The 18,749-nt window shown below is 35.2% G+C and overlaps 1 pseudogene; it reads right to left on the bottom strand.

Annotated features, from left to right (window-relative positions):
- Positions 1–389: 389 nt before the first annotated feature.
- Positions 390–18,749, bottom strand: part of LOC141504839 (AP-1 complex subunit mu-2-like) — a 31,143-nt pseudogene continuing 12,783 nt past the window's right edge.

Here is an 18,749-nt window from a genome sequence, read left to right as displayed (position 1 = left end):
GATGGAGTTGCTTCCCATTCACAAAAACAGATAGGATGCTTCTCAAATAGATACAAGAACAGGGTCCATTACTCTCACAGACACATACACTCCTCCCTACCCCTTTTGATGGCATTTTACTTTTTTGCTTTATATGTAAATTATATTCTTATAATATGTTAAGATAATTTTAACATTCTTTTTTTTAATTTTTGAGTTCCAAATTTTCTTCTTTCTTCTCTCCCCTTGCTGCCCCTCCTTTAGATGGTATATTGCAATCATTTAAAAAATATTTCTATTTGAGTCAACACATATACACTCTTTAAAAAAAAAAAAAAGGAAAAACCTTGTGCAGGAAGGGCCCATGGGATAAAGTGTTGGCCTCCATTGCTCCAGGGTCTGTTTCTTTTCTAAGTGGTTCAAAGCTGACAGTCCCTACTCTGAGTGATGAATGGAACCCCGGGAAGGGTCTGGTATAGCCACTTTTCTCTGTGATCTTTATGTACGAGGCCCAAATCTCAAAGACAGTGAAAGAAAGTATCACAAATTTAATCCCCTTCTCCACACTGGTGAAGCCAAAGTATGCTCTCATTAGTTACTCCTTTCCTTCTTGAAAGGACTTGATGTTCCAGGTAAGCACATTTTTTCTCAGGAAAGTACCTGGCACTACCCACCAAAAGTTTTGAATGGGGGGGGGGAATCTGCATCACTGGGCACTCATACTGCAATCTCCACCCTGTTGGCCATTGGCTGTTTCTTAAAGTGGTCCTTAGCTTTAACCATAATTTCCATAATGACAGAGTTAATCCAGATCAGTGATTTTACCATGATTATTGTCAGATATAGTAAGTCAGATTCACTGATGCCATTAAATATTTTCCAGTTCAATAACTTGTTTGCTGCAGCTATCGAGTTTTAAAAAGACATTGAGGTCCAAATTCACACCTTCAGATTAATAGTGCCCACATGGTAACACTCAGTTAAATCAATGTAAACCTCATTCTTCTATACTGATACCTTCTGAATGTCAGAACACAGCATTTGTGACTGAGAACCCAAGATTTGCCTATCTATCTCTAATTTGTTGCCCTGATGAATGATAAACCCCTGGATGATTTTTTGCCATGGTTTATAGAAAGCCAAAATTCAACAGCTCATACATGACAAAAATGTATGTTGTCCTCTCTAGAACACCTTCACACCTTGTAGAGGAAGGAGTACACCAGGGAAGTGTTGGACTTCTTGAGCATGATGTCCACCAAAAAAAGGTTACTATGTTTGATCCACAGGAAGTATACAATGCCACTCTTGTTCCTTCATCAAGAGCATATGAAGTGGTCAATCTCTGTCATGTTAAAACTCCTTTTAGTTCCAGCAGATTAAAGTTTTTTCCCTTCATGTCCAGAATAAGACAAAACAGGCAGACATAGTGGTTTCAGGGTCTGGTCAGAGCAGAGACCTTAATAGGGAAAGTAAGGGAAGACCTTCAGCCCCCCCTTTTAAAAAAATCTTTATAATAAGAGATGGCTTACTAATAAAAAGGGGAGGAGACAAGGAAGACATAGAGAGAGCTAGGTGATCTAAAAACAAAAATGGAGTTTGAATAGGCAATGAGGAGATAAAACTATTGATCTTTGGAGATAATATACTTGAAATATCTCAGAGAATCAACTTCAACTTAAAAAACTAGTTGAAAAAATTAAAAACTTTAGCAAAGTTGCAGGATTTAAGAGAAACCCACACACATTACCAGCATTTCCATATTTTACCAATAAAGTATAAAAGTAAGAGATAGAAGGAGAAATTCCATTTTAAATAACTGACTGTAGACAATATAAAATACTTGAGAGTCTAGGTTCCAAGGCAAATTTTATGAACACAATTCCAGACACAATTACAAAACACTTTTCACAAAAATAGTCAGATCTAAACAACTGGAAAATATTAATTTCTCATGCTAAGTCAATATAATGACAATTCTGCCTAAATTAATCTTATTCAAAAGCAGGCCAATCAGAAGTTATTTTATAGAGCTAGAAAAAAATATAACAAAATTCATTTGGAAGAACAAAAGGTCAAGAATATCAAGTGAATCTGAAAAAAAGTGTAGGAGGCTAGTCTAACCCTACCAAATCTCAGACTGTATTATAAAGAGGTAATTATCAAAACAATCTGGCTAAAAAATAGAATGATGTATGAGATTAGGTACATAATACATTGTAGTAAATTATTAGAGTAGTCTAGTATTGATAAACCCAAAGATCTAAGCTTTTAGGGCAGAAACTGCTTGGAAATCTGTCAAACAGTATGGCAGAAACTAGATATAGAACAACAACTCATATTGTGTACCAAGTGAAAGTCAAAATGGCAAATAATTTATACAAAAGGGGTTATAGCATAAGCAAAGTAAGAAAGTATGGAATAATTTACTTATCAGACCTATAGATAAGAGAAAAATTTGGGACCAAACAAGATAGATATAGAGAGCTTTGTAAAATATAAAATAGATCATTTGTTTAAATGAAATGAAAAAGTTTTTGCACAAACAAAATCAAAGCAATCAAAATTGGAAAGAAAGCAGAAATCTAGGAGAAAGTTTTGCAGCAAACATCTCTGATAAAAGCCTCATTTCTCAAATATATAGAGAATTGAGTCAAATTGATAAGAATATAAGTCATTCCCCAGTTGCTAAACGGTGCAGGGATATGACCAGATACTTTTCAGACAAAGAAATCAAAGATATCTATAGTTATATTTTAAAATGCTCTAAATCACTATTGATTAGGGAAATAAAAATAAAAACAGCTCTAAGGTACTATCTCATACCTTTTAGATTGGCTAATATGACAAAAAAAAAAGGAAAACAATAAATGTTGTAATTCACTGTTTGTAGAGTTGTGAACTGTTTCAACTATTCTGGAGAGCAATTTGGAACTGTATCCAAAGAGTTATAAAATTGGGTATAGCCTTTGATTCAGTAATGCCATTGCTAGGTGTACATCCCAAAAAGATCAAAAAGGGGCTTTAAAAATATTCATAACTGTTTTTTTGAAGTGGTTAAGAATTGGAAACCAAGGGGAAGACCATCAGTTCAGGAATGACTGAACAAGTTGTGGTAAAAGATCTTGATGAGGAGCAGCTAGGTGGCACAGTGAATAGAGCACTGGCTCTGGAGTCAGGAGGACCTGAGTTCAAATCCGACCTCAAACACTTAATTACCTGTGTGGTCTTGGGCAATTCACTTAACCCCATGCCTTTCAAAAAAAGATTTTAATAGAATTGTGCCATAAAAATGATAATAAGCAAGATGATTTCAGAAAAACCTGAATCAAGATACAAATCAATGCAAAGTGAACAGAAGCAAGACAACACAGTACATTAGTAACAGCAATATTATACAATGAAGAACTGTGAATGACTTAGCTATCATCAGCAACACAATGATCTAAGACAATCCCAAGGAACTTATTAATGAAAAATAGTATTTGTCTCCACAGAAAGAACTAATTTTGTCTGAAAACAGACTGAAGCACGCTATTTTTCTCCTCCTTCCTTCCTTTCTCTTCCTTTTTATTCAAATCTTCTTGTACAAAATGACTAGTATGGAAACATTTTACATGATTGCACATGTATAACCTATATCAGTTTGCTTACCATCTCAGGACAAGGAAAAGAAGAAAAAAGAGGGATAGAATTTGAAAATTACATTTTTTAATGTTAAAAATTGTTTTGACATGTGATTTATTTTTAAATTTTTTTAATTTATTTAAGGTAGAGGGGTTTTGAGTGATTTACTAGGCAATTATTAAATATCTGAGGTCACATTTGAACTCAGGTCCTCCTGACTCCAGGGCTGGTGCTTTATCAACTGAGCCATCTAGCTACCCCAAATATCTATTTTAAATAACAAAAAGGCAGATCTCTGACTTGTATTAGTGATAGTTCCTCCTTTTTAGAGACCCCAGGAGGTAACTGACAGCAACATATTACTTTCTACCACTCCAGATGCATTCTTTAAAATCTTCAAGAGTAGTAATAGTTTGAAGGGGATGAGATTGTAGAACTGGAATGCTCTATGATTTACTCAAGCTTCACTAACATGGGTAGTATGGGCTGTCTTATCTATGATTCTAGGTGTGTGAAACTTTCTAGGGTAGTAATAATCTAAGAGATTGTTGGGTAAAGTGGGATAGATGTTTAGAAGTAAATACAATAAGCAAGGAATTAACACCTCAAAGACTCAAGACAGTCCTATGATAAGTGGCAAAAGACTGGGCTGGGGGGTTCTCTCAAGTGAGGAACAAAAGGCTTCATAGAGATATCTGTGTTTTCTTTTCTCCTCACTGGAATTCTACATATGAAATGCCAATTCAGAATCCACAAGGATTTGAGGAAAGGAGGGAGATAAATTTCCAATAAACAAAAGGATTTATAGACTTTATTAATATTTATTAATATGGATGTGTTTGAGTATTATATATATATGTACATGTATAGTATATATTCTACAGAAAGCAATATTGATTCAATTCATTTTTCATGGTAAAAAAGTTATAAAATCTCTAGGAAGTGAAATAATTTTGTTATACTCATAATTATTAGGGAATATAGAACTAGAGACCAGTATCTTGGAAAGCATTCTAACAGTTAAAGTGTTGTTGCTCCCTACAGGTGGGTACTAAGAAAATACAGAGTTGTAAAAAAAATCTATAAAGGTTTAAAAAATTATATATGTATGCATGTATATCTATGTGTTTTTATGTATCCATACGTGTATATGTATTCTAATCAAATTGTGCTGTAAAATCACAATTCACCAGTAGAGGTTGCAATCTAACCATTACATATATGAGTCCAATATTTCATTTAGAATATTTTGATTTATTTTTATGTCAGCTTCATAATTTGTGCAGGGCTCTTTTTTTGCAATATTGAAGCAATGAGACAAACCTAACATTTTTGCTGTCTTGTGCTACAATTTATACAAACAAGATTACATGATTAAATCAAGGATACAACCCAGGAGTGTATATTCAGTCTCTCAGCGGCTGGACAATATGCAACTTCCTGGTTTCCCTTAATCCCCAAACCACAAATAAGGTCTGAACCCCAATAGAGAACCTTGCAAGAGTTAGAGTCTTATTAAACCTAGGAACCCAGTAGGGGATTCCCGCAAAGGTCTTTTTAAAATTAACATTACTTTCCCCTAGCCAAGCCTAACTGTCTGGATACATCTGTTGTTAGTAGGGCAGGCTACATATTTTGTGGTTTTGACCATTCTGGAGAGATTCCTAGAATGCTTACATATGCAAATTTAATGCCAAGAAGAGGGGGGTTATTTGATGGGGTCAGCCAGCAGACATCTCCTAGAATAACTCCATACCTGCTCTATTACATAAGTTCAAAATTCCTAGACTGTGGAAGATTTTACTGGTGTTCTGTTTGAAATACAAATCTAAAAACATTTTCACAATGGAAAGATTGGGGTGGGGGTGGGGGGGAACCACAATACAGAAAAAGAAAAAACAAGTTTTTGGGCCAGAGCTATATCAGTGATGGAAAAAAATGACAAATTAAATGCAAAATCTACTATCTTTTTGTAACTATTCTACTATGTAAAGAAACAATAAGTGTTTCAAACTGACCAAATAGATTCAGAGGAAATGTGCATGAGAAGCAACACAATTTCTAAAGCTCTTAAAAATGTTTCAAAGAAGGTCTCTAGTGGAATTCCTCAAGGCTAAGTCCTTGTAACCTTATTTAAAATTTTCAGCAATTATTTAGATGAAGGCATAGATAGTACACATTATACAAATGTGGACAACATACAAAGCTAGATGGGACTGCTAACTTTCCAATGTCTGGCACAATGCTAAAAGATTTGAATGTTGGGTCAAATAAGATTAAATTTAAAGGAATAAATCCTAAACTTGGATTTACAGAATCAATTACATAGAGGAAAGCACAGCTAGTTCAATTGTTCATATTTTTTTAAATGGAGAGAATAGTGGATAAGTTCAAAATGAATAAGGAAGAAAGGAAGGGAGGGAGGGAAGGAAGGAGAGAAAGAAACAAGCATCTACCAAATGCTTACCATGTGCCAGGCACTATGTTAAGTGCTATACAAATTTTATCTTATAGGATTCTCAAAACAACCCTGAGAGTAGATGTTATTATTATCCTCATTTTATAGTTGAGGAAGCTGAGCTTACCCCAGCTTACATAGCTAGAAAATACCTAAAGCCAGATTTGAACTTTACTGTCACCTAATTGTGTCCTTAAATCAGGAGCATTGTTTTTGGCAGTCAAAAACACTACTCTTAGGCTGCAGTAGGAGATGCACAGTGTTCAGTTATCAGGGAGGTGATACGTCTACTTTTGAATCAGTATACATATAGAGTACTGTGTTTAGTTCTGGATTCCTCATTTTAGGAAAGACTGAAATTGTCCAAGAGAAGGCAACTGGGATGGCAAAGAGTCTTAAATCCATGCTATATAAGGAGCAGCTAAAGAACTGGAGAGGTTTGGCCTGAAGAAGAGAAGATCTAAGGGAGGCATGACATATGTTTTCAAAAATTTGAAGGGATATCTGGAGGAATAGGTGGTAAATTTCTCCTGCTTAGTCCCAGAATTCAGAACCAGGTGCAGTTGGTAGTAGTTGGAAAGAGGCAGATTTAAATTTAATGTAAGGAATAACTTACTAATAACTGGAGCTCTTCCAAAAAGAATTTCTTTGTGATGTGATGTGTTTTCCTCACATGATTTCTTCAAACAAAGTTTGGAGGGATATTATTAGAGAGCATACAGGAGTTTGATTAGATGACTTCTAGATTTTTTTTTTCTTAAAAAGGGGGTTGTACAGAACTGAGTCTTTTTGTAGTTTATCTCTTTTGTCAATTTCCATGGGCAAAAAATTTATCTCCTAATGGCTAATCTTCTAATAATAAGCTTCATATACTTAGGTAGACTCAGACTATAACACCAAGATAATACTTTTATATTCTTCCTTCTTATAACATTTTTCCAAGATGTTTCTGATTTATTAGCCTTTCTTAATTTTTACCAATTCCTTTCTAGTTATTGTATTAAAGAATGCAACATGGGGGCGGCTAGGTGGCACAGTGGATAGAGCACTGGCCTTGGAGTCAGGAGTACCTGAGTTCAAATCTGGCCTCAGACACTTAATAATTACCTAGTCGTGTGGCCTTGGCCAAGCCACTTAATCCCATTACCTTGCATCTAAAAGAGAGGGAGGGAGAGAGAGAGAGAGAGAGAGAGAGAGAGAGAGAGAGAGAGAGAGAGAGAGAGAATGCAACAGTTCTATATTTCTAGCATCCATAACTTATAAATTCTGAAAACAAGACTGCTGCCCCTAAATTCTTTGGATCAGATCCTAAAATAAGTGGTCTTCTTTATACCAAGGATATCATAACCGGCAGTTTTGGGTTGTTGTTTTTTTTTTAAGTTTCTGGATGAGATGATAGTCAGAATTCCAGGAAATGTTATGTACTTATTCCTGGCTGCTTCTTAAAGATAGTAAGAGAGCCAAAATATATTTACTTGATTCTTGTTGCCAGATTACTTCCCCAATTATACAGAACTATCTCAGAGTAAAATATTTTTATTTCTAGATAACAAGATTAATTTACATATAAGTTATGAATTCATAAATTGTTTTTAGGCAATTTTCTCTACAATTCTCATACAATCCTACAATATTATTGTAAGTGCTATATACACTGATGAAAAAGTGTACAGTAGCAGAGATGACTTAACCTCTAATTCATATCCAGGCAGCTTTCCCAGTTCCATTTTATGAAACAGATCAGGAGGCTTGCTCTCTAATTTTGTATACCCAAGAGAATGGAATAGGAAACTCTCCAGGCCCATATGAATTCAGAGTGGTAAAGCTTTTAACCTCCACAATAACAGTAGTATGGTTCTCCTGCAGTAATATATTTCAAAGCTGCATATCATAGTATCAAAGATTTAGTGCTGGAAAGGTAATGACTCGGGGCAGCATAAGATATATTTCTTGGATGTGCCTAGTGGGGACATTTGTTTTGCTTGATTGTTCCCATTTGCCTTCATTTTGTACATTAAAAAACTGAGACTCAGAGAAGATAAATGACTTTACCAAGTTAATATAGGGAAGTAAGTGAAAGAAGTAGAATGTGAGTTCTAGTTCCCTGACTCCAAGGCTAAAGCTCTTCACACTATGCCCTACTACTTGTTTTTTGAACAAGTTTTTGGCACCGGTTAATAGACATTTTACTGACCACTTAAGTTAACCTCTAACTAAATGTTGCCTGAAGAGAACTGGTAGAAACACATTTCTCACTAAGCAATTAACACTCAATCATTAGAGTTAAGAGAGAACATCCTCATTAGTATTGATACTCCTCCTAGCAAATCACAACCCCTTCTTCAGTTACTGTCATCACTCAGTGGCTAAACATCTGATAAATAATCATTCTCAATTTACCTATGCTGGTCCTGGAATAACAAACACAATCCATTAATGGTCCCAATATTTCTTCAATACTTTAATAGCTCCATTAGGTCTTCAATACCAATACTTGCTCCAACAGAATAGGTCACAATCCATCTAGACCTTCTCACCTTTTACGTCTTATCCACATCTTCCCATAAATCTTACATAGAGATCTTTTCAATATCTTTTAGATTTCTTGAAACTTCATGGAAAACAATGGAGTTGTATACTGATTTTTTCCTCCCTCCAGTTATTCTTTTTAGTGGTCATACTTTTTAAAAAACTAAGTATTTGGTCATCAGCTGAACAAATTACAATATTTCAATATTATGTTATAGAATCCAATTTATTTGTAAGAAATGATGAAGACAGGGAGCAGGGAAGAAAGGGAGTCAATATCGTGGAGAAAAGGCAGGGACCCAAACCCTTCCAAACAACTTTAAGTAATGCCTCCAAATACAAAACCCACAAAATGATGGGGTAAAACAGTTTTCCATCCCAAGACAAATTAGAAGGTCAGCAGGAAAGGCCTGTTGCCCTGGGGTAAGAGTGCAATGCAGACAATGCCCCAACAAAAGAATAGTAGGTCACTGAATCAGTGACAACAGTGACACTTTCCAAACTTCTCAGTTCACAAATGATACAAGGCCAGATAACTAATTGGTCATAAGGAGCTTACAGGGATCCGTTTGCTGGTACCAGAGGTATAACTGTTGCAGTGCATGGGTCACAGTTCCGGGTCTCAGTCCCAACATGAGGAGGAACTCCAGCACATCAGATCCTGTGGCTGCAGGGGAGCTGGAACTCTGATCACAATCCAAAGTGGAAAAAAGGCTTGTGGTCACTCATAGACCAGAACATAGGTCAGGAAGGTAGTAAATACATCTTCTTAAAGCACATCACCTTGTTTTAGGTTTGTAAGTTATGTCACTTTGGCAAAATCAAAAATTTTCAGATCCCCAGAATTATTTTTGAAAATAGCTGTGTAAAAAGTCTGAAACTTGGGACAGTACTCCCTTCTACTCCAGAAGCAGATTCCTACTTTAGCACAGAGTTAAAAGTCAAGAAGTAGGCTGGAAAAATGAACAAAGAACTGAAGAAAATCCTGAGTATAAAAAGTTGCTATGGTGACAGGAAAGATCAAAACACAAACCCAGAAGAAGACAACTGCTATTTTCAAAGATTCAAAACAAAATATGAACTGGTTTCAGGTCACTGAAGAGTTCAAAATGGATTTTTAAAATTAAGAGAAGTAGAGGAATAACTGAAGAAAGACATGAGAGTGATGCAAGAAAATCATGAAAAAATGATGAAAGGGATAATTTCAATGGAAACTGGGAAGAATTATAAGAATGATAGAGTGAAATAATCAGAACAAGGAGAAGAATTTATGTAACAGTGAAAAAACAAACAACTTTGAAACCCTTAAGAAATCTAGTCATTACAGTGATCAACATGATTCTAGAGGATCATTGATGAAGTCAGTTATTCACCTTCTTATAGAAAGGCAATGACATAGGGTGCAGAATAAGATATATTTTTTGGATGTGGCCAGTGTGGGGATTTGTTTTGCTTGATTGTTCCCATTTTCCTTTCTTTTCTTTCTTCCATTGGTGAGGGTGGAGTGAGTGGTATAGAAAATGAAAGAGAATTGTAATAATTGAGGAAATATAGAAAGCTATGAGAAAATATTTTGTTCAATTATATACCATAAAAACTGATAATCTGGATGGAATTGATAAATATTTAGAAAATATAAAATGCTCATAACAAAACAGCTAACTAGGCTATTTAAATAACCTGAATCAGAAAAAGAAATCGAATAAGTTCAGCATTAAAAAAAAAACAAAACTCTCCAAGACCATATGTATTTACAAGTAAATTTTACAAGTGAACTCAAAGAACAATTAAAATAAATTAAAGAATTAGTGTGATTGAAACTTCTAGAAATTTATAGAATTGCAGCAGTGAACCACATGAATATGGAAGCCATGTGTCTTGAAGCAACTTACAATTCTGGAATAAAGACCTGGTCTTAGTGTGGAAATTTTGCTGAAGAGAAAAATGCTCCTTTCTTATGCTTCACCACTCTCTTCCTGGACAAAGCTGCTTCTTTCCTACTCTCAGACTTCTTGAAGCAGTTTTAATCATTTTTTAAAGCAAATAGCAGTTATAAGCCTGAAATATGTTAAGCTTTCCAGGTGTATTCACTTGATTTGTCACTGAGGCAGCATTACAATCTTTTGGTGAAAAGCAGTTCCTCTAAACCTTGTATTTGCAAAACTATTCATTCAAATCTGCTATCTGAACTTTGAACAGATTCCTCCACTTGAGCCAGAGAAGATAGTAAATGGCATAGTAAGCAAGCTTCTGGGGCGTTTTTTCCTTCCTTCAAACTATATATAGTGATAGAGAATAAGGTCTTTCTCCAATAAGATCTTCACATAGCATAAGATTCTGCTTTCTCTAATCAATTTCCAGAATCAAATATTTTCTCCAATAGATCAGCTCCCAACATTAATTACAAAACCCATCTGTCCCTAGTCATCTGGTCTCCCTGAACTTTCTTACTGTTGGCTTCTCAGTTCCACTGGCTTCTGGTTTCCATGTTCTTGCTTCTAATATTCTGACTTCTGTAAACAGTTTCGTTATTCATTTCTTCTACTGGGATACCAAGTACACAATTGTCATATATGAAAAAATAGTTAACATACAATTTTCCTAGAGTTCCCAGTTAATGTTTGTTTTAAACCAGAGTTTCCCAGCAATGAAGTCCAAAATATTGACAACAGTCATATTTAAATTTACTACAGATTATGATGGAATACTATTGTGTCACCAGACATAATGAACAGGATCATTTTCAAACCTAGGAAAGCATATGAACTGATGCAAAGTGAAGTGAAAAGAACCAGGAAAACCATGTATACAGGACAGTAATACTTTAAGAATGATCAATACAATGATCCAAGACAATACTGAAGATTTATGGTAAAAAAAATGCTATGCAACTCCAGAAAGAGATATGATGGAATCTGAGTGCATACTGAAGCATAATTCTTTCACTTTCTTTATTTTTAATATGACTTTTGAAATGTTTTGCATGATTTCATATATATATTGCTTTATTTCTTGCCTTCTTAATGGTTGGGGAAGGGGAGAGAGAATTTGGAACTCAATGAAAAATTTTAAATTAATGTTAAAAATACATAATTTTTAAAAAGGAATGTCCTTGATGAAGCAAAAAAATTATTAATTTTTTAAAGAAATGAATTAGCTACTGGGAAGTAAAGTACTACAGTCATCTCTCCTAACAGTCAGTACTCTCCTCCCTCTGAAAAGCTGTTCTCTCTCAAAAGTTCTATGTTTCTCCCACAAATATCATTTCTTTCTTTTTTCTATTGCTTTTTTGTTAATTTTCTTCAATTTATTTACTCATTACAAAAATATTCTTGTTTAAGAGTAAACATAATACCCCCTGCACAAAAATATAAAACCTTATGAGAAACAAAGTAAAAGAAAGGGGAAAATGTGTTTCAGTCTATGTTCTGGTACCATCAGCTCTGTCTCAGGTGGATCACATTCTTTATCGTAAGTCCATCACAGAAGCTACTTCCATATTTTTCCACAGTTGCTGTTGCTGATTGTAATTCACTCCATCCATTCCTCTCCAATACCATCTATTATATTTTTTCTCTCCTTTCACTCTGTCCCTCTTCTAAAGTGTGCTATGCAGCAACTGAGTGGTGCAGTGGACAGAGCACCAGCCCTGGGGCCATGAGGTCCCAAACCTACATCCCACCCCAGAGACTCAGCAACCACCCAGCCCCATGGTCCTGGACAGGCCACCGAATCCCGCCACCTTGCAAAAAGTGAAAAAGAAGATGTGTTATAGCTGACTATCCTCTTCTATGATCTACCCTCTCCTCTATCCCCCCTCCCCTCCTCCTGTCCCACTTCTCTCCTTTTTCTTCTCGATATCTATACCCTATTGCGAGTATATGCTGTTTCCTCTCTGAGCCCACTTCTGATGAGAATGAAGATTCCCTCATTTCCCCTCGCCTTCCCCCCTCCATACCATTGTAAAAACTACATGAAATATTTTATATGAAATATCTTAGCCTACTCTATCTCTCCTTTCTCTTATTCCCAGTACATTTCCCTTGCACTCACTGACCCCATTTTTACAATATATTATATCTTCAAATTCAGCTCTCTCCTGTGCCTCATCTATAAAAGCTCCTTCTATCTGCTCTATTAAATGAGAAGGTTCATATGAGCATTATTAGTATCATTTTTTCATGCAGGAATATACACAGTTCATAATCATTAAGCCCCTCAAAATTTACCCTTCTCATCCTCCCTCTCTCTATGCTTCACCCAAGTCCTGTACTTGAAGACCAAACTTTCTGTTCAGCTCTGGTCATTTCAACAGGAACATTTGAAATTCCTGTTTCATTTACAATCCATCTTTTCCCTTGGAAGAGGACATTCAGTTTTGCTGGGTAGTTGATTCTTCATTGCATTCCAAGCTCTTTTGCCTTCTGGAATATTATATTTCAAGCCCTAGGAGCTTTTAATGTAGTTGCTGCTAAATCCTGTGTGATCCTGACGGCAGCTCCATGATATTTGAATTGTGTCCTTATGGCTGTTTTAATATTTTCTCTTTGACTTGGAGTTCTGGAACTTGGCTATAATATTCCTGAGGGTTAGGGTTTTTTGGATCTCTTAGTAAGAGATCAGTGGATTCTCTCAATTTCTATTTTACCTTCTGCTTCTAGGCTATCGGCAATTTTCCTGCAGAAATTCCTTTAAAATGAGGAAAAGATTCTTTTCCTGTTTATGACTTTCAGGTAGTCCAATAATTTTTTAATTATCTTTTCTGGATCTGTTCTCCAGATCATTTTTTTCAATGAGGTATTTATTTCACATTTTCTTCTAGTTTTTCATTCTTTTAGTGTTGAATTATTGTGTCTTGATTTCTCACAAAGTCATCAGCTTCCTTTAGCTCCATTTTATAACTGAAGGAATTATTTTCTTTAGAGAACTTTTTTATCTCCTTTTCCATATGGCCAATTCTGCTTTTTAAAGTATTCTTCTCTGTAATAAATTTTTGAACTTTTTATCCATTTGACTTAAGCTGGTTTTTAACATGTTATTTTCTTCAGCATTGTTTTGGATCTCCTTGACTAAGCTGCTGACTTCATTTTCATGTTTTTCCTGCATCTCTCTCATTTCTTTTCCCATTTTTTTCTATCTTCCTTACTTGATTTTCAAAATCTTTTTTTGAGCTCTGTCATAGCCTGAGTTCAACTTCGATATTTCTTGGATGTAGAAGCTTGGAATTTCTCTTCTTCAGATTGTGTATTTTCATCTTCCATGGGACCAAAATAATTGTCTACATTCAGGTTTCTTTTTTTGTTTTCTCATTTCTCCAGCCTGTGCCTAGTTTGGGCTGTTTCCTGAGTTTTTGAGTATTATTGGGACACCCCCCCCCAAGAACCTCAGTATGTGAGGTTCTAACTGCTCTTCTGGTTTGTTGAATGACAGTACCTCTGCCCCAGGGCTGTGAGGAAGGTCCCTGCTCTATGGGAGGCCCAGACTGCACACAGGGTCTGAATATGGTTAAAACTCCAGAATCCTGTCCCAGTCAGAAGACAGATCTTGGCAGTCTCCCTCCATTTCCTTACCTTCCGTGGGTTGAGTGCTCAGGGAGCAGCTGCTGGGAGTCTCCTGCTGGGTGGCTCCATGGGATTGCTTCCATTTCCTGTGATCTGAGATGTGCTGAGGGTCACGGTTGCTCTAAGGAGGGCCATGCTGGCCTGGGCTTCCCTGCTGATCTTCTAAGCTGTGCTTTGTGCTGCCTGGGGTGCAGATCAGGAAACTGCTCCTGCTGCCAGGAGTAGGTGCTCCCAGATGCCCTGAAACTGTTTCTGGAAGGCTAAAGTTCCTTTGCTCCAGCGCTGCCACCCCTCCAACCCTATGGAACAGACCCTTCTCACTATTTCCAAGTTACCTTGGGCTGGAGAATTGCCTCACTGGATCTTTCTGTGGGTTCTATCTCTTGAAAATTTAGTCAGTCATAATTTTAAGGTTTTTGAAATATTTTGGAGAGAGCACCTAAGAGAGGCTCTATCTTGTCTCCACTCCCTCCCAAATACCACAAATCTCATTTCTTTACTGTTCTGAACAATCAAAATGTCCTGTTGAGAAAGAGGCACTATCTTATACAAAGATAGAAGTAATCTTAGTCAGAAGATAGGTGTTGGGGCAGCTAGATGGCACAGTGGATAGAGCACCAGCCATGGGGTCAGGAGTACCTGAGTTCAAATATGGCCTCAGACACTTAATAATTACTTAGCTGTGTGACCTTGAGCAAGCCACTTAACTCCATTTGCCTTGCCAAAAAAAAAAAACTAAAAAAAACTAAAAGAAAAAGATAAGTGTTGTTGGGCCTTGGGTGTGATGAATTTTAAGGTATAATGAGAAGAGGAAAGGAATCAATCACTTTTTGAAAAGTCTTCCTTTGAATTTAACAAGTCTACATTCAGTAGGCTCTCACCACTCCTAATTTGGATGGAAATACCTGGGATTCATTCATTATATATGTTAGCAGTATGTGTATTATGTGGATGAAAGTTTGTGGCTTCATAAAAATTAGTGGGTTCTGCAGCAAATACAAATAAGTGGTTTATATCTCTGATATCATAGACAGGTTGGACAGGGATTTGCTAGGAGGAAATATTATAAATGATTCCAGGATTGAAGATCCCAACATGATAATATTCCAGATAGAGTGTTCAGAAAAAAGGATAGAAAAGAACACTAAGCACCCAAACTAGGCATATATATAGAGACAGCCTGACCTCATGAATTTCAAGGATCTTTAAAGAACCCATTCCCACAAACAACAAGTTTTTCAGATAAACATAGCATCTCTGATAAATTTTGCTCTATGAAAATTATAGGAACATATTCATTTTAAAATAAAGGGGGTTCTTACTTTCAGATAGATTTTAATAATAATACCTAAGTCTGTAATCCTATTCAGATATAAATTTCTTATCAAACCAAAATATGTAGCTCCTTTTGAATTTTAGGATGAATTGAATAATTTGAGCTTCTCTATCTCACAAAAATCCACTTAACCAATAGTATTTGAATTAACATAAAACTTTCAAGAACTATAATTTTTGTTGTTTAGTTATTGTTGGTTGTATATAACTCTTCATGACTCTCTTTTGGAGTTTTCACGGAAAAAAATACAGAATGGTTTGCCATTCCCTTCTCCAGCTTAGCTATAGATGAAGAACCTGATATTTGAGCCAAATTTCAGGTATTGGTTTGATAAACATGACTTTAATTATAGTTAGTACGAAATTAAAATAAAAAAAATACATAGACACATATGTTAATTGATAGAGACAAAAGGACTATTTTCTTGATATGTTATAACATTAGGCACAACTCTAAGATAGTCACTCTGCTTTTTTTTTAAAAAAAAAACTGTAGTTTACCCTCTGGATTTGCTTTTCTTAGGTAATTTTTCCCCCCAAGAACTATTTTAATTCAAGAAATATCGATTCAACAGGATATAGTGATAGGATAACAGGCTCTTTCTGTTGGAGAAAGTGTAAGGTAAGCATTATAAGGATAGAAATAGTATAAAAGCTGAACCATTTAAAAGGAAAAGGCACCAGTCCCTTGAGACAAATTACAATGTGGTTATTTCTATGTTAAAAAGTAATTATTCCAAAAATGGACATTAGTACACCTGAGAGTATTTCAGTCATATAAAAAGAAGAGATGGATATTTAGTGAAAGTTTCAAAGTATACCTTTTCCCTATTTTTGGCATATAACAATAGTGCCACCTGGTCATCCTGTAAAGCAGTAACACATTTTACCCCTTTATAATCACTGAAGAATATTTAGGAAGGACAGTAAATAACTGATTTGTGGACAAAACAAATGACAATATGTTATCATTATGGATTGAGAAAATAAAAATGAATGCTATCTTGGGAGAAAATTTCTCAGCACAGGAATAGAGGGGAATGATATTTAAAAAGAAAATGTTTACTTGTAATGTTAAGACCAAAATTACAAAATTGAAGACTTCAGATTGTGCCTAAGTGATAGGTTTTCGAACAATTCAGAGCATCCATTTTGGAACCTAGAAGACCTAGAACTATTCTGAGGAACATACTTCAGGTCAGTCTCTGAGATCAAAGGAATATTCAAAGAGCAAAATGGGTTCCAGAGCCTGCCAAGAAGCCCCAACTGAAATCAAAGTCATGTAGATAAACTCTTCAGGTCTAATTATATTTCAATAAGTACAAATAATATGTATTAAGTTTTCTGATATTTGAAACAGATATTATTGTACAGTATTACCCACTGTGTAAATGAATGGTTTGTTAAAAAGAGAAAGAAAAATAACTTTGGTATAAAGAAAAGAGGTGGAATCAACTTGTGAAGGATATAAGGTATTGCTTCTTTCATCTTTGAACAGTCTGTTGAAAGTAATAGAAAAAGGACTTTTTTATAAAAAAAAAATTAAAATCCACTTGGGAAGAAACAGAGTTTCTCAGATAAAATGTGAAGAAGAGACAGAATATCAAGAGAGAATTGTCCCTCAGGCAAATGTATTAAGGAGACTTGTTTGACAGTTACTAAAAATGACAGAAGAAATGATGGCTGCAAGGTATTTAGGTCCCTTATCTTATTTGCTGATTTTTTAAAAATAGAGTTTTAAAAGTTTTAATTAACAAAATTGTAAATTGCATAACTATTTGGAGTCTATGGAACGATTAAATAAGTGCTATTGCTTTCATACCTGACATAAAGATAGGTTTCATGAGTTTTATTTCTAGGTGAAAGATGAATGAATCACTCTAAAGCCTCTGATTTGGGGCAATGGGAATAAAGAAAAAGTTGCATGTGAAGATGCTAATAGGAGAGTTAGATGACAGAAAAGCTTCTACTACTGTGCAGGAAAATTACTGATTGGAAAACAAGCATTGTTTTGATTGACTGAATAAAAGACCAAAACAGTTGCTAGGAAGCTTATTGGAAGAGAGCTGAATGTTAATATAATTTGAGTTACATTTAAAAATAAATATTTTCAGCTTATAACCTCTCAGAGGTGACTAGTTTCCCTTCTATTGCCCCCCTCTACCATGGGGAAAAGACTGGATTTGCTGCTGTTTTACTCTAAGAAGAGACTTGGAGTTGACTGGACAAGGCTGAGAGCTATTGATTGAGGAATTTTCTGAGCTTGCCTGCATTTTCCAAAGAGCCAAACTAAGAAGCTTTGCAGCTCTCTAGTTTAAGGAACTATATGTCACTAGTGTTTCCTCAGTGCCTAGTTAAGGGTGATTGTGAGTTAAAATAGCTTTTCACTGTTTCACTAACCACAATCTGAATAGAGCAAGAAGGGATTTATCTCAAGTTATAATTAATATAAAGATTTCTAAACTAAGAGGCATTAAATCAGTGCCAGGAAATTCATAGGGAGCTAATTAAGGGTACCAGTTCACCCATGTAAAAAAAAATTCCTGTTTGTAATAGAGGTTTCTGAAAAATAACAGAAAGAAGAGAATTACCAACATGTCTAACTTCCACAAAGTTGATTCAGTTACGACATGGCCAGTGTTTTTAAGGGTTGCCATCAGCAATCTATCCTCTAATCTCTCTTGACTGACTAAAAAAGGGGTCAGAGTGAGTTGTCACTTCCTCCTGCAGACTGTCAGTGGTCCCCAAATCCTAGATACCACCAAACCAAGTCAATAACAGAAGTGAGTATTTGAAGATGGGAACATAAGGTAGCTCCTTAATTTCTAAACTGCAATACCAGAATGCTTTGGGAATCTCACATAGAAACAAAATATCAGGTTTTTAAATTTCAGATTAAATAGAATCAAATAATAAAGAAGGTTTAGCTAAAGTTAACTAGGACTCTTCTGTAATAGGGTACTAATTGGTAATTAAAACAAAATAAGTCTATTTTTAGCATCTACAATATCTTTTCAATATAACATAGAAGCTAATTTATTCTAAAAAGAAAAAAGGCTACCTTTGACTCTTGTAATTTATATCTTTACTTCCTCTTGGAAGTCCTTGAAATTTTATGATACTGTTATGATATAATTTCACAAAGTATAACTTTTATTTGTTTTCTCTTTCCATTTGGGAATTTCCAATGGTTAAGTTGTAACTTAATGTAAAACTCTACAGTAGGAAATAATTTTCCTGAGAGTTTCCACAAGTCTATG

This window comes from Macrotis lagotis, chromosome 1 (genome assembly GCF_037893015.1).
Source record: "Macrotis lagotis isolate mMagLag1 chromosome 1, bilby.v1.9.chrom.fasta, whole genome shotgun sequence".
NCBI lineage: Eukaryota > Metazoa > Chordata > Mammalia > Peramelemorphia > Peramelidae > Macrotis > Macrotis lagotis.
Note: the sequence above shows the minus strand (reverse complement) of the source record. Positions and strands in the feature narration are given on the sequence as shown.